At 56.2% G+C, this 12,799-nt stretch overlaps 1 long non-coding RNA gene across 2 annotated transcripts; it reads right to left on the bottom strand.

Annotated features, from left to right (window-relative positions):
- Positions 1 to 357: 357 nt before the first annotated feature.
- On the bottom strand, positions 358 to 12,229 carry LOC112663521 (uncharacterized). 2 transcript variants are annotated; one of them, XR_007403478.1, is made up of 7 exons: positions 11,527 to 12,229; positions 5,703 to 5,833; positions 3,884 to 5,420; positions 3,116 to 3,205; positions 2,692 to 2,737; positions 1,021 to 2,600; positions 358 to 575 (listed from the first exon to the last, which is right to left on the bottom strand). It is a non-coding gene; the product is annotated as an uncharacterized LOC112663521 (long non-coding RNA). The 2 variants fall into 2 exon arrangements; XR_007403479.1 differs by having other exon boundaries at positions 358 to 2,600; positions 11,527 to 12,227.
- Positions 12,230 to 12,799: the final 570 nt, after the last annotated feature.

A 12,799-nucleotide genomic window follows, 5' to 3' on the forward strand; every position in this document is an offset into this window, starting at 1 on the left:
GGGCCACTTTCTCTTTCACTTTGGGCGCGTTGGCGACTGTGCGGCCCGGAGCCCGAGCGGGAGAGGGTGTGACAGCTTCCGAGGCCTGGTCAGCCCCTGGGCAGTGGGCGGGGCTCACGCTGACCCCCGCCGGGGCCCACCGCCACCCTGGCTGCCCCAGGGCCCCCCTCCCCCCCAACCCCAGCCCTGGCCCACCACGACCCCAGCTGCCCCCAGGGCCCCCCCTTAACCCACCAACCCCAGCCCCAGCCCATCCCGACCCCAGCTGCCCCCGGAGGCCCCCCACAGCCTGGGCTTACCACGACCCCAGCTGCCCCCACCCCCCTCCGGGGACCGGCCCCCACCGTGACCCCAGGCCCCCCCACCCCCACCCAGCCCCAGCCCACTGGAACTCCAGCTGCAGCTGCTGGCTGGTTCTGTCTAGGGCTCTGGGACCCCAGGGATGGGGCGCTCTGTGTGCCCAGGTGCCCTGGGTGGACAGGGGTCTGTGCCCACCTCTGTTTGTGAGACCTGCATGTCTGTTGGATGAAGACACATTTTGTGGAAACCTCCCCCTGGGGCAGAGGAAGATATCCCTGTCGACAAAAGAGGTCAGGGAAGGGGTGGCAAGGTCCCCAGAGGCTGCTGGCTACCACCCACACAACTGCTTACCTGGCAGGTCCAGAGGGCATGGGAACTGGCACTCCCAGAGCCCTCTGCCCTGCCAAGGGGCCCCCAACACACACACCCATGCCCCTAGCCCCCAGATAAGAGTCTGATCTCTGAACTTCCACCTGACTTTTGCCTCCTCACCTCCCCCCCACACACACACCCCACCGCCTCCAGGTGTAGACTGACTACAGCCAGCTGTTTGCTGCCCCAGGGCATCAGGGGCAGGGGCTATACTCTCTGAGGCCTACCCCTGCCCTCCGGGGAGCCGAGTGAGCCCTGCCTCCCAGCTAGGGTATGGGACACCTGGGGGGGGCCCCGGAAATCAGAAAGACTAAGGTGAGCAAGAGAGGGGTCCAGAGGGATCCTTACCAGGGCTCCCTGCCTGGGCTGGTGCCAGCTGTTTCTCTCCAAGACCGACTCCGTGTCACAGCTGAGCTGGTAACACCCGTACTCAGCACACCTCAACAGTCTGGTAGGAATGTTCTGCTTGGGTTTACAGCCGCGATATAAAGAGTCAGGGTGCCCCCTAAGTGAGGTAGACTCGCTGCTGCCAACAGGGCAGATCCTCCGAGCTCTCTTACCTCCTGCCTCGGAGCCCCGCGGTGGACTTTGAGCAACTTAGATATGCTCGGAGGCGCCCTTAGCCCGGTTGCTCAGCACTGGCAGCACGTTAGAACCACTTGGGTGGGGGGATCCCTGGGTGGCGCAGCGGTTTAGCGCCTGCCTTTGGACCAGGGCGCGATCCTGGAGACCCGGGATCGAATCCCACGTCAGGCTCCCGGCATGGAGCCTGCTTCTCCCTCTGCCTATGTCTCTGCCTCTCTCTCTCTCTCTCTCTCTCTGTGTGTGACTATCATAAATAAATAAAAAAAAAGAACCACTTGGGCTTTGAAAAGTCCCGATGGCCAGACTATGCCTCCAGAGCAGCTAAACCAGAATCTTTGGGGCTAGGGCCCACAGATCAGTATTTTATCTCCCCCAGATCATTGTCATGTGTCCAAGCTTGGGAAATGGCGTTCCAGGGGCCGGGAACCTGGTTTCTGCCAAATATCAAAGGGGCCGGCACCACGCACGGAGCCATCTGGTTGGATCTCTCCTAGCTTCCCTTTTCCCCCTGCCAAAGCTGAAATCAAATTGTTTCTAAACCAGATTATCAAATTACATTAATTTGTATCATTATATCCCAGCTTTTAATTTAAGTCCTGCAGCCTGGCATCTGCTCTGTTATAGGGAACCAAAGAAAGGGGGCCTTACCTAAGTTTGGGCCATAGCATTAAACGGAGGGGGTGGGAGGAGGTTTCCTCTAAAGCCTGGAATCCCTTGGGATCCACGGGGAGCTGAATTCAGGTGCCATAGATCTAACCACAGCAACTTGCCCAAATGGCAGCTCTCCGTGGGTCGCCTGGGAAGATGAAGTTAAGTCCTATTCCAGGAGTCGGGGCATTTCTTTGTAATCTTTACCTGAAGCAAGCAGGGGATGGGGGGGGGGGTGGACTGACTGTGTGAAGACTGGTTTCTGTCTTTCCAGCCCTAGGGAACAACTGGACTATATGCCCTTTCCAGGCAGCGCGTGGGCTCCAAGCAGCCCAACAGGAAGGCCCATCTGTGTTTTAGTTTAGACCAGCAGTTCCATCTTCTGACTCTTCCCTACCCGCATCCTGCCCGCTTTCAAACTCCTGTCCTGCCACCAAGACAGTGAACTGGGTGTCAGCGGATTCGAGGGCTGTCAGGGGCCCAAGCAGACCCAGGAATGCCCCCATTGCTGTGAGGTCTAGCCAAGGTCCTGGCCTGGGATGGGACTCGGTACCTGTGTCCTGAAGCAGCCGGCACAGCTGGTACTGGGCGATGCCAGGCACACCGCGGAGGCGGCCAGAAGGGCTCACAGCAGAGGCCACCCCCTGGTTGTGTGTGTGAAGAACACGAAAACGGAAGCCAGAGATGCCGAAATCCTAGAGGGGAAGAAGGAGGGGAGGGAAACCTGGTTTGCCCGGCTCCCGGCTCCCTTTCCTTTCCCACCAAAGACAGGAAGCTGGGGCTCACCCTACTGGTGCCCCCGATCACATGGGTCCTGCTGGGGTCGGGCAAACTGGAGAGGAGACAGTACGATCAAGGTCATGAAGAACTACTGAAGGATGAAACTGGAGTCAATGAGACAAGACAGGAAGGCGGGCTTGAGGTCCTTCTAGACATGAGAGCCTGCAGGGCCCAAAGCTCAAGAAACAGTTGCCGCAGCGAAGCTGGGGAGGCAGCTAGAGGTCCCCTTGGGAACTCGGCGGGTCAGCTCCCCGGTGCCCGCTCAGCCAAGTCCAGGACCGTCAGTCTGGCCGGGGCCTTCCTGCAGCTGGTGCAAAGCCCCCCTCCTGGCAGGCAGCTCTTCACACATGTGGGCCACCCACCGTTTCCAAAACGTGCTGCCCCACTTTTGGCAAAGCTGCTCCTTCTGCCTGGCCTGGCCTGGCCTCACCTTTCCACGCTCAGAACACTGTGGAGCATGATGGGTTGGTCGAGCACAGGCAGCACGTCAGTGTCCCCTGTAATCACACGTAGGCTGTACCTGCAGATCGCACGAAAGAAGGGAAGCAATATCTGGGTTCCCGCTAATCTCCCCTCGGTCCCTTTCATGGTCTCCTCGGGCTACAGCTCTGATACTCTTACTGCTCCAGCACCCATCCAACCCTCCCAAAGGGGGCGTGGTGAGGTCGGGGGGTGGGGGGACCGGAAGGGGTCCTTAGACCTGGCTTGGGGGTAGGAAGGAAGAGGATCCAGAGACGCTCAGGAGAACATCGAATCCTTCATCTGTCAGGCAGAGGCCAGTGCAATGGGGAGGGTGCATCTCCCAGCAGGAGCTCCCACCCAGGGTCCCGACTGAATAGTGACATTATGTATGTGGCCGTCATGTTTGTTCTCCCCATGGCCCCCTGGTATCTCCATTTCACGGACCAAGAAACAGTTTCTTCAAAGAGACAAAGTTAATTCCCTCGCTTAGCAGGTGCTCTAGCTGGGGTTTGAACCCTGTCCTGTCAAATTCCAGCCCACACCCTTCCAGCGTTCCTCCTCTCGTCCTCAGGCCCTGCCACAAACTGGGCTGGACTAGAGTCATGAAATTTGGACGCGTGTGTTTCTTCTAGAAAATGGGAGATCATCGCCCCTAACCAGTGAGGACTCCAGAGGTAACTGATGTTAACATGCGCGTGGGAACGGGACACGGGGTTCTCTGGGGACACGTCCTCACCCGCATAGGGTCTGGGAGTCCGGCTTGGCCTCAGGCCAAGTGGCCGCGAAGTGGCTGCTGGGAGAAAGTGGTTACGTGGCAAGAAGAGGAAAAGCAGCAAAACCAGATCACGTTTGTTGTGTCGGTGTCTGTACCCGGGCAAAAGAATAAAAAAGGAAAATGGCAAAAAAAAATGTTTGGCTGAAGCATGTGGGTACGTTTGCTTTCACTTCAATTTCAGGGAGTCGTGCACAGCTTTGCAGGGTACACTAGGCGGTAAGACTATCGGGGTACATTGCATCGGGTTCTGACTTCTTGGCCTCGAGTGACAGGAACCTGCTCAGGGGCCTCGTCTCGAGGGGTGGAAGTCCAACCTCTCGGCAAATTCCAGGTATTTGTTCAGTGAGTCTCGGGAGTAGATGTCTCCCAGAGGGCTCCGAGGGTTGATTAGCGTGAGGCCTCTGACCTTTCTCCCCTAAAAAAGACCAAAAAACTGAAAACAAAAAAACAAAATAAATAAAACCAACCAACCCCCCCCCCAACCATAACGGAGTTGGACACAACGGGTCCTACACATCTACCTCGAGTTCAGCCAGGGATCAAGTCAAGATGCCCAGTTCGCACACTTACCCGAGGCCTATCGTCGGGATCTGAGCTCCTCCGGGAGGATCTCGAACACGCAGCTCTCCCACTGCCCCCGGGGACAGCAGGAGCGAGGACCCGGCTCAGGGCTCCCAGCGGGACATGTCCCTGGGGCCCACAGCGCCTTGGCCCTCCAGCCCCGTTGGGGCAGCGGCACCCACCCTCCAGGCGTCGGCCTCGTCACGGCAGGCCCGGCCTCACGCACGGCCCCCCAGCGCCCGGTCCTTGCCTCCGTGGTCGGGAAGGCAGGCACGGCCCCAGCACCGCCGACCCAGAGCTCCGAGCCTCAGCCCCCGTAACCCCGAGCAATCCCTCGCGCCCGGGCTGCGGTCCCACTGCACTCTCCCTGCCCCGATTTCTCTATCCTTCCCCCACTGTCGCTTACATGGGGGGACTGCAGGGGCCCTTCCCCTTCCACATGCCGCGGGACATTCCACGGCCTAGGTGGGCTAGCGGGGAAGGGGCCCACCCTCAGCTCAACCTTCCAGTACAGGCGGGAACTGAAGGTGGAGCTGCCGTAGAAGCAGGTGGGGACCAGAGAGCCTTCTGGAAGCACGGGAATGAGGCCGTCTGTCCGGGGGTCTCTCTGTCAGGACATGCCAGGCCCCCCAGACCAGTAGCCACACTACGGACGGAGAAGGCTCCTTGGGCCATCCCTCCTACCCGGGGCTTAATTTTTGGTCTGAGGCTCCGTAGAAGTGACCTTCCTGTAGCCGTTCTTTGGGGAAACACTAGAGAAGGAGGAAGGGAAGACCGTGGCTCCGAATGGTCTGGGATCCCGGTGACAAACCCCAACGGGCCCGCTGGCAGGTGGAGCGTAGTCCTCGGCGCGTCTCGCCAGCCGCCGTCCATGCCTTGGGAGCCGAGGTCCGTGCCGGGGAGGGCGGGATCTCTGCGCGGCTCGGGGTACCTGCACCTGGCGAGCCCATCGGTTCTTTCCTTCCCCCCTTCGGCCTCACTGATGAGCTAACCAAGGGCCCAGGCCTCCGAATGGAACTGGCCGTCTGGGTAACCGCCTTCTGCACGGCCGGAACTCGCTGGGCCCAACGCCCTTGCTTGGGTGGTGGTCGGAGGGAGGCTGACAACACATCCCGCGGCCTTATTGGACCTAAACTAATTCACCGCCCCCCTTCTTGGCAGAGGAGACAGGAGTTAGGAAGTTGAAATGGCTAAGCCAGCTTCCCGGGGCTCTCCGTACCGGAGGGGGGTCCCGAAGCCCAGCTAATGACGCAGCGAGTTGGCTCCAGTTGTCCCTATTTCTGAGGCGACCTCCTTGAGGACTGTCCCGTGTTTTCCTTCCATACTCGTGGGGGCCCGAGTCCATCCCTCCTACAGAAGTAACAGGAAGGTGTTCTCATTGGGGTAGAAGTTCCAGCGCTTCGGGGCAAAGGCCTATGCGTCCAAATATCCTTCTTCCCTAAGACCGGTGCCTGCGTGCTGCTGTTTCGCCGGGGGAAAGCAGGGCGCATTGACTTTCCACCCAGATCACGCAGAACCTTGGCGGCCATGGGGAGTACAGAGGCAATTCAGAGCCACCACCTGGAGACCCACAGGAGGCAGAGGTCAAAAACCATGTAAGTCCCCATGTGAGAAGGTCGAGCCCCTTTGTCTCCCACCCCCGCCCCCGCCCCCAGGAGGGACAGGCACCGGGAACTCCCTCATGTGGGACCCACTGGTCTTTGCTCTGCCCTGGCCTTGAGGGTCTCTGCTGGTTCTAGAAAATTCAGAAATTCCCCCAAGAATACCGCCCTCTACCAGGGAAGCCTGAGACTGCGGGACTGACTCCCGTTTTCGGGATAGAGCTGAGCAGGTGGCTTGCAGGAGTGGGTCGGGAGTCGGGCGTCCTCCCCCCACAGCCCGTGGATAGACCCGGAGGGACTGGTGCCCAGGCCCCGGCCTTGCCTCGATCAGCGTCAGCCTACGGTCTTTCCCAACGAGCAGAGCATCCAACCCCACGTCACGGGGCGCCTGCCTGAAGCTATCAACTCTCCAGGTGACGCAGACCATTAAGTGTGAGAGTTTGGACAAGAACTCAGGCCTTTTGAGTTCTAGGGCACTGCTCTCTCCACCAGCCCGGGCTGCCTCCTGAGGACGTTTCACTCTGGATGTTTTCTAGAAGTTTCTAGAAGTTGTTCTAGAAGTTGTTGCCCAAAGAAATAGGGAGGAAGCCAACCAAGAATCTTGTGCCTCGGGTCCTTCCCTCAATGAGAACAGGTGTCCGGGGGCCATGAGCCTTTAGACCCGGGAATTACTCGCAGCAGTTGCCCTGTCCAGTCAGGATATTGCGGCAGGACATCCTCGGTGACGTTCATGTCACTGTGACTCTGCTGTTGACAAACAGAGCGTGAGGACAGCCAGACTGGGAAGACCCACAGGCCTCAGCCTACTGCTAGCACGCATGTGGGCCTCACAGAGGAGGACGGGGAAGCATGCCCCGTGATGAACAGAGGCCCCATCTTCCTGTCGTAGGTTACACGTGTGGGGGATTCATGGGCGAGTGTGGCCTCCCCTCCTGTGCACTTGGGCCAGGGCCATATATGCACAAACACCCATCCAGAGCACAGCCCCGAACACAGTAAGCCGCGAGTTCACATGTGTTGTTCTAGAAGCTGTTTCCCCGCTCCCTGCCCTGAACTCTTAAGTCTGGTCACTAAAGAACATTCTAGGGTGACTAGACCTGGTGTCGGGTCCCAGCACAGCCCAACACTTGGCTTACCGTCGGTCATCAGAGCAAGGCAGAGCTTATTCGCACGGATTCCAAGCTTAATGAAGCCCCGGAGATGGAAGGAGACTAACAGGTCCACTTGCCCTGCCCTGTACGGACCTCTCTCAACCTCTAGTAAGTACTCAGAACATTTCAAGGGGAAATCTCACAGCCCCACGAGGCAGTTCAGTCCATGTTTAACAACTTCAAGTGTGGACGCCCGGGTGGCTCAGCGGTTGAGCACCCGCCTTCAGCCCAGGGCGTGATCCTGGGGTCCCGGGATCGAGTCCTGCGTCAGGCTCCCTGCGTGGAGCCTGCTTCTCCCTCTGCCTGTGTCTCTGCCCCTCCCTGTGTCTCTCATGAATAGATAAATAAAACATTAAAAAAAAATAAAACACTTTCTTCTGAGAAAGGCCCACTTTGAGAAAAAGGGGAAACTGAAGAGGTAGGCACTGCATGTCCATCCTGTGCCTCAGCTAGGACCCCGCAAAGCAGGAATTGCTCTAAGAAAAAGTGATTTTGAAAGAAGGGAGGGAGGAAGAGAGGGAGGAAGGGAGAGGGAGAGACAGAGAAGGAGAGACAGAGACGGATAGAAAATCAAAAGCCTGAGCACATTTTTCTGCTGGACTAGAGGTTAGGAAACTCCTGCCCAAGGGGCCAAATCCAGCTGCCTCTTTTGGTTTCATTTTGCTTTTAACTTTTAAAGATTTATTTACTTATTTGAGAGAGAGAGAGAGGGAGAGAGAGAGATGCACACGCAGAAGGGGAGGAGAAGCAGATTCCGGGCCGAAGAGGGAGCCCGATGCGGGGCTCGATCCCAGGACCCCAAGATCACGACCCAAGCCAAGGGCAGACGCTCACCGGCTGAGCCCCGCTGGCGCCCCAGCTGCCTCTTCCTGTAAATGAAGCACGGCCGCGCACGTCTGAGGATGCGTGTCCTTGGCTGCGTGTACGCTTCCATGGGAGGGCGGAGGAGCGGTGACACAGACCCCGGCTCACGAGGCCCAACGCTTCCCTAGGTGGCCCCATGTGGAAGACGCTTGCCTTCCCTTACTCCAGAACATGGGCAGGACATCCTCGGTGAGGATTCCCCGTTTCTCCTAGGTTGGCCACTCCAGACACTCAGAGCTCGGTCTCGCATCCTTCCTGCGTAGCCTCCTTACAAACGCCGCCAGCGGCTCCTGGGCCGCGGCCGTGGCCTCTCCCCGCCGGGAGCCGTGCGCGCCATACACCTGCTTCTAGATCCTCACGGAGGACTTCCAGGACGGCGGAGGCTAGGCTTCATCGCCAGCCATTCGTTCGGGGCGTGGGGGTGAAAGTCTTCAGTTCTAGCAAGCTCCCGAGACTCTCAGCTATTTAAAGCACCTTGCCTCTGAGGGAAGGCGAAGCGATGGGGAGGATGGAGGAAACACCTTCCTAAAGCCTCGAAGAGTCAACCACCCGAAATGAGGCGGCGGGAAGCCCCGAGGTAAGAAAACCTAAGGCCAACAGCTGCCTCTAATTCTTTATAGGACAGTCCTCAGGTTCCCAGACACAGAGACTCCTTTTTTTCTAAAAATCTAGATTTACACCCCTTCGGCCAGAAGGCCACAGTTTGAATTCTTATTCCGGGTTACGTGCCCCAGTGCCCTCACATCTGCCAAACCTTGTTGCCCCTCTCACGGGTTTGCGGCCCGACCTGTTCCAGCCCCGGCCAGTCTGCCGTGCTATCTCCAGGGCAGCCTGTACTCCCGCCAGCGCCGCTGCAGGCTCCCGGATCAGAATCTCCCCCGGTCGGCCTTCACCTTCGTGAGCCCGGGCCTGGCACGGAGGGGGCAGGGGGAGGGGCACAGCCCCGGCCCGAGGCCGAGCCCCGAGAGCAGGGCGCAGACTGAGCACTTTTGCTATGCGAGGTGGAGCAGCGACCAGACAAGCCACAGGACAAAGTAGTGCCATCCTCAGCCGTCGTACAGAGGACCTCACCCGCCAGAACTGGGAACATGCAGGCTGGTCGGAAAGAATCGAACCAACATAAGCTCTCATGTCTACGCTAACACTTTGCTCTACAAACAAATGCTCTGTTCTGGCCCAACCCCCTTCCCCTAAAAGTAGGAGAGTCCTTTCCATGGGGCTCTCAACCCCGCAGAAGGTAGGTCATGTCGTCGTTCCTGACAGCCCCCACTTTAGGATGCTCCAACTGATGATTTTTTTTTCTACTTTGCAATGGTGCAAAAGTGATATGCATTCAGTAGAGACTACTTGGAATTTTGAATTTTTTTCCTGGGCCAGACCCTGGGCACCGGCAGCAAGCGGCAGTCCCCAGTCGGCCCCATGATCACAAAGGTCCACAGGCATCTCATGACCATCCTGTACCCAGACGATGACCCTCCTGTATGCACTTGCAGTACAGGATCCGAGAAGTTACAGGAGATGTTTGACTCTTGATGGTAAGACAGACTGCGTAGAGGACTGTGCCCAGGTGAAGGCCAACGTGAGTGGGCTGAGCACGATTCGGGGAGGTCAGGCTGGACTGCGATGTTCAGCGGCTGCGGTGTATGGGACGCGTTCTCAGCCTGCAGCGGGCTCCTCAGCACGTAGCCCCTCATGAGTCAAGGAGGACGTGCACGTGGAGAGCACAGAGCGGAGTTGGCAAGGGCCAACAGGGAGTCCCGGTTCCTCCTCCCGAAGGGTGGACCCCTCCGCCCTTGCCGGTCCTGGGGCGCTGGTGGGAAGGACCGCAGCGGTGGACAAGCGCTCTTTTCCATGGGCACGAAGTTACCACCAGGGGGGGGTCTGCTTCCCTCCAGGCTGGGCCCCCGCAGAGTGAAGGCCTTGTCCCGCGTCACCTTCATAACAAAATCAAAGATGCCATGTGGTCCCAGGACTTCAGCAGTAGCTCCAGTTCGGGCTGCTAGAGGGCCACCCTTGGTTCTCGCCCTGGAAGTCCTCGACGTTACCGGCACTCCGGGATTCTCCCCCGTCCCTGGCTCTCAGCCGGAGACCCCCGGGGCCAGGAAAGCAGGAACCGGGGTCGGGCAGGGAACCTGGAGACCAGTGTGGCCAACAAGCTGCAGAGGACAGAGGCTGCTCGCCGCGGTCAGAGTGAGAGCTTCTCAGACTGGCGTGTGGAACGACGGACAGATGCCGAGGCATTTACCTCAAAGAAGTGTATTTTCTTGGCAAAACATATTTTCTAATAAGGAAGTGACTCTGTGACGAGGCCAGGAGGACACTGGCAGGTAGACCTCTGCCAAGACAGGTCTTTTCTTTTCTTTTCAAGATTTTATTTATTTATTCATGAGAGACACACAGAGAGAGAGAGGCAGAGATGCAGGCAGAGGGAGAAGCAGGCTCCATGCAGGGAGCCCGATGTGGGACTTGATCCCGGGACCCCGGGGTCACCCCCTGAACCGAAGGTGGATGCTCTACCACTGAGCCCCCAGGTGTCCCAACATGTGTCTTTTTTTTTTTTTTTTTTTACATGTGTCTTTTCTATTGGAAAAGTCTACTGTGAGAGTTGTTGGCCCACAAAGGCAATAATGTCTCTAAGTTGTCTGCTACTGGGGCCTACCAACCCTTTCCTCAATCCTCTTGTGTGCACCCTTGGTTTCGGCATCCCCCAGCTTCCAACCGTCTACCTATTACATCACACTGTTATGGAAGAGGGCCTTTTGGGGGCACCTGGGGGGCTCAGTCGGTTAAGCGTCTGCCCTCGGCTCAGGCCCTGACCCCAGGGTCCTGGGATGGAGCCCCGAGTCAGGCTCCCTGCTCGGTGGGGAGTCCGCTTCTCCCTCTGCCTCTGCCTCTCCCCCCAGCTTGCGCGCTCTCGCTCACGCTCTCTCTCTCTCCCCCAAATAAAATCTTTTTAAAAGTTGGGGGGGGGGCTCCTATAACAGCTAGAAGCTGTGTCTCAGAATCAGCTTAGCAGATGCCAACAGCCCTTAAACAGTAGAAGCGGAGAAGGAGGAGCAAACATGGGAAACGAGCTGGGAACAGGCTGGTCTCTTGGTTGTTTGCAGTGCACAGGGATAAACTCTTTATAGCAGGAGCTTTTTTATGTCACTTTTCCGTGTACCCCACAAGCTCTTCTAGCCCTGAGTTGCCCTCCAGCCTTCCTTCCCTTTGCCACGTACCAACCTCTCCTGGCGTCCCAGTCCCCTGACCTAATTCAGACGCTTCCTTCTTATTATGGTAAGTATGATAAGGATTTCAGAGACTCCTTTATGTGCATGGGAAGCAAGGTGCTGGGAGAATACACCCCTGAACACAAGCTGCAAAACTGAAATCTCAGGTAGCAGCCTTTGAAGAACCCAGGTTATATCTTATAGCTCCTACTCACCGATTGTAGCCTGTTGCAAGAAATACCTCCCCGTCTGGGCATGGGTTTCTCCACATGAAGGTAAGAAGATACCTCAATTCAAGGTGATAAAACTGAAGCTTAATGAGGATGAGTCACTTCTGAGGTCCCACAGTAGAGCCAGGATTTAAGCCTTAGACCTCCCACTCTAGCCCAGAACTGAAATCCAGTCCTGCATGGACAGCAGCTGGGCTGCATGTCACAATGCCCAGGAGATCTCAATTTCTGGAACTGGATTAACTTCATCCCACAACCTTGTCCTCCCGTATTGTTCATGACTCAAAGCCCCTGGCCAGGAGCCGATAAATACTCTGAAAGTGGTTGCCTTGGTCTTGCATTTCTCAGAGGATCACTTTTCAAATACAGTGTCCAGAACACAAAATCCAGACACAGGAACAAACAGCATGAGACAAGACCAGTAGAGACAACAGAAAGACCCACTGGGCTCTGGCTACTAAGAGTAGACTACAAAATAATTGCTTTTCTGTTCAAGGGGATAAAAACCCAAGTCTGAAAATTGGCAGATTAGAAATTATTAATATAACAGATTTGAAAGAAAACAATCAAATAGAGGTTAAAATGCAATGACCAAAAATGTGAAAAGCCTCAATGGGACAGTTTGTCATCATATTAGATAGAGGTAAGGAGAAAATTCATGACCCAGAAGAGGAAGCTAAAGAAACTTTCCAGAGTGTTATATGAAGACACAAAAGAAAGTTAAGGGAAGATATGAGAAAGTCTAAAATATACATATACATATTCATTTGGAGTTCCGAAGGAAGAGAAAAATGGAGCAGAAATAATCTGAGTAAGATGTTTTATCAGTGCCAAATAATCAGACACCAAAGCATGGATTCAAGAAGCCCAACAAATGCAAATTAGAATAAAGAAATCTACATATACATACAGATATATATATATACATATATATATATATTTAGGATAAAATATGTATAATCTACAAAAAGACAAACATCTCAAAAGCAGCCAAGAGAAAAGTTACCCTTAAAGGAATAATAGACCAGAAGCTGGCTTCCGCCAACAGTGGCAACCTGAAACAACGAAATGTTATTTTCAATATACAGAGAGAAACTAGCTCCCAACCTAGAACCCCGTAGCCATTGAGCCCATATGTCGTTAGGCGGTGCCACTTCCTCCCCCAGGGACTGGATTTGTGCAGAGGATACTACTAATCTGCACGAGTAGGTTTGCCCTTAAAAACTAAGGCCCCCTAAGTGAAGGAGACCAGACGTGG

The sequence above is a fragment of the Canis lupus genome, chromosome 18 (genome assembly GCF_003254725.2).
Source record: "Canis lupus dingo isolate Sandy chromosome 18, ASM325472v2, whole genome shotgun sequence".
NCBI lineage: Eukaryota > Metazoa > Chordata > Mammalia > Carnivora > Canidae > Canis > Canis lupus.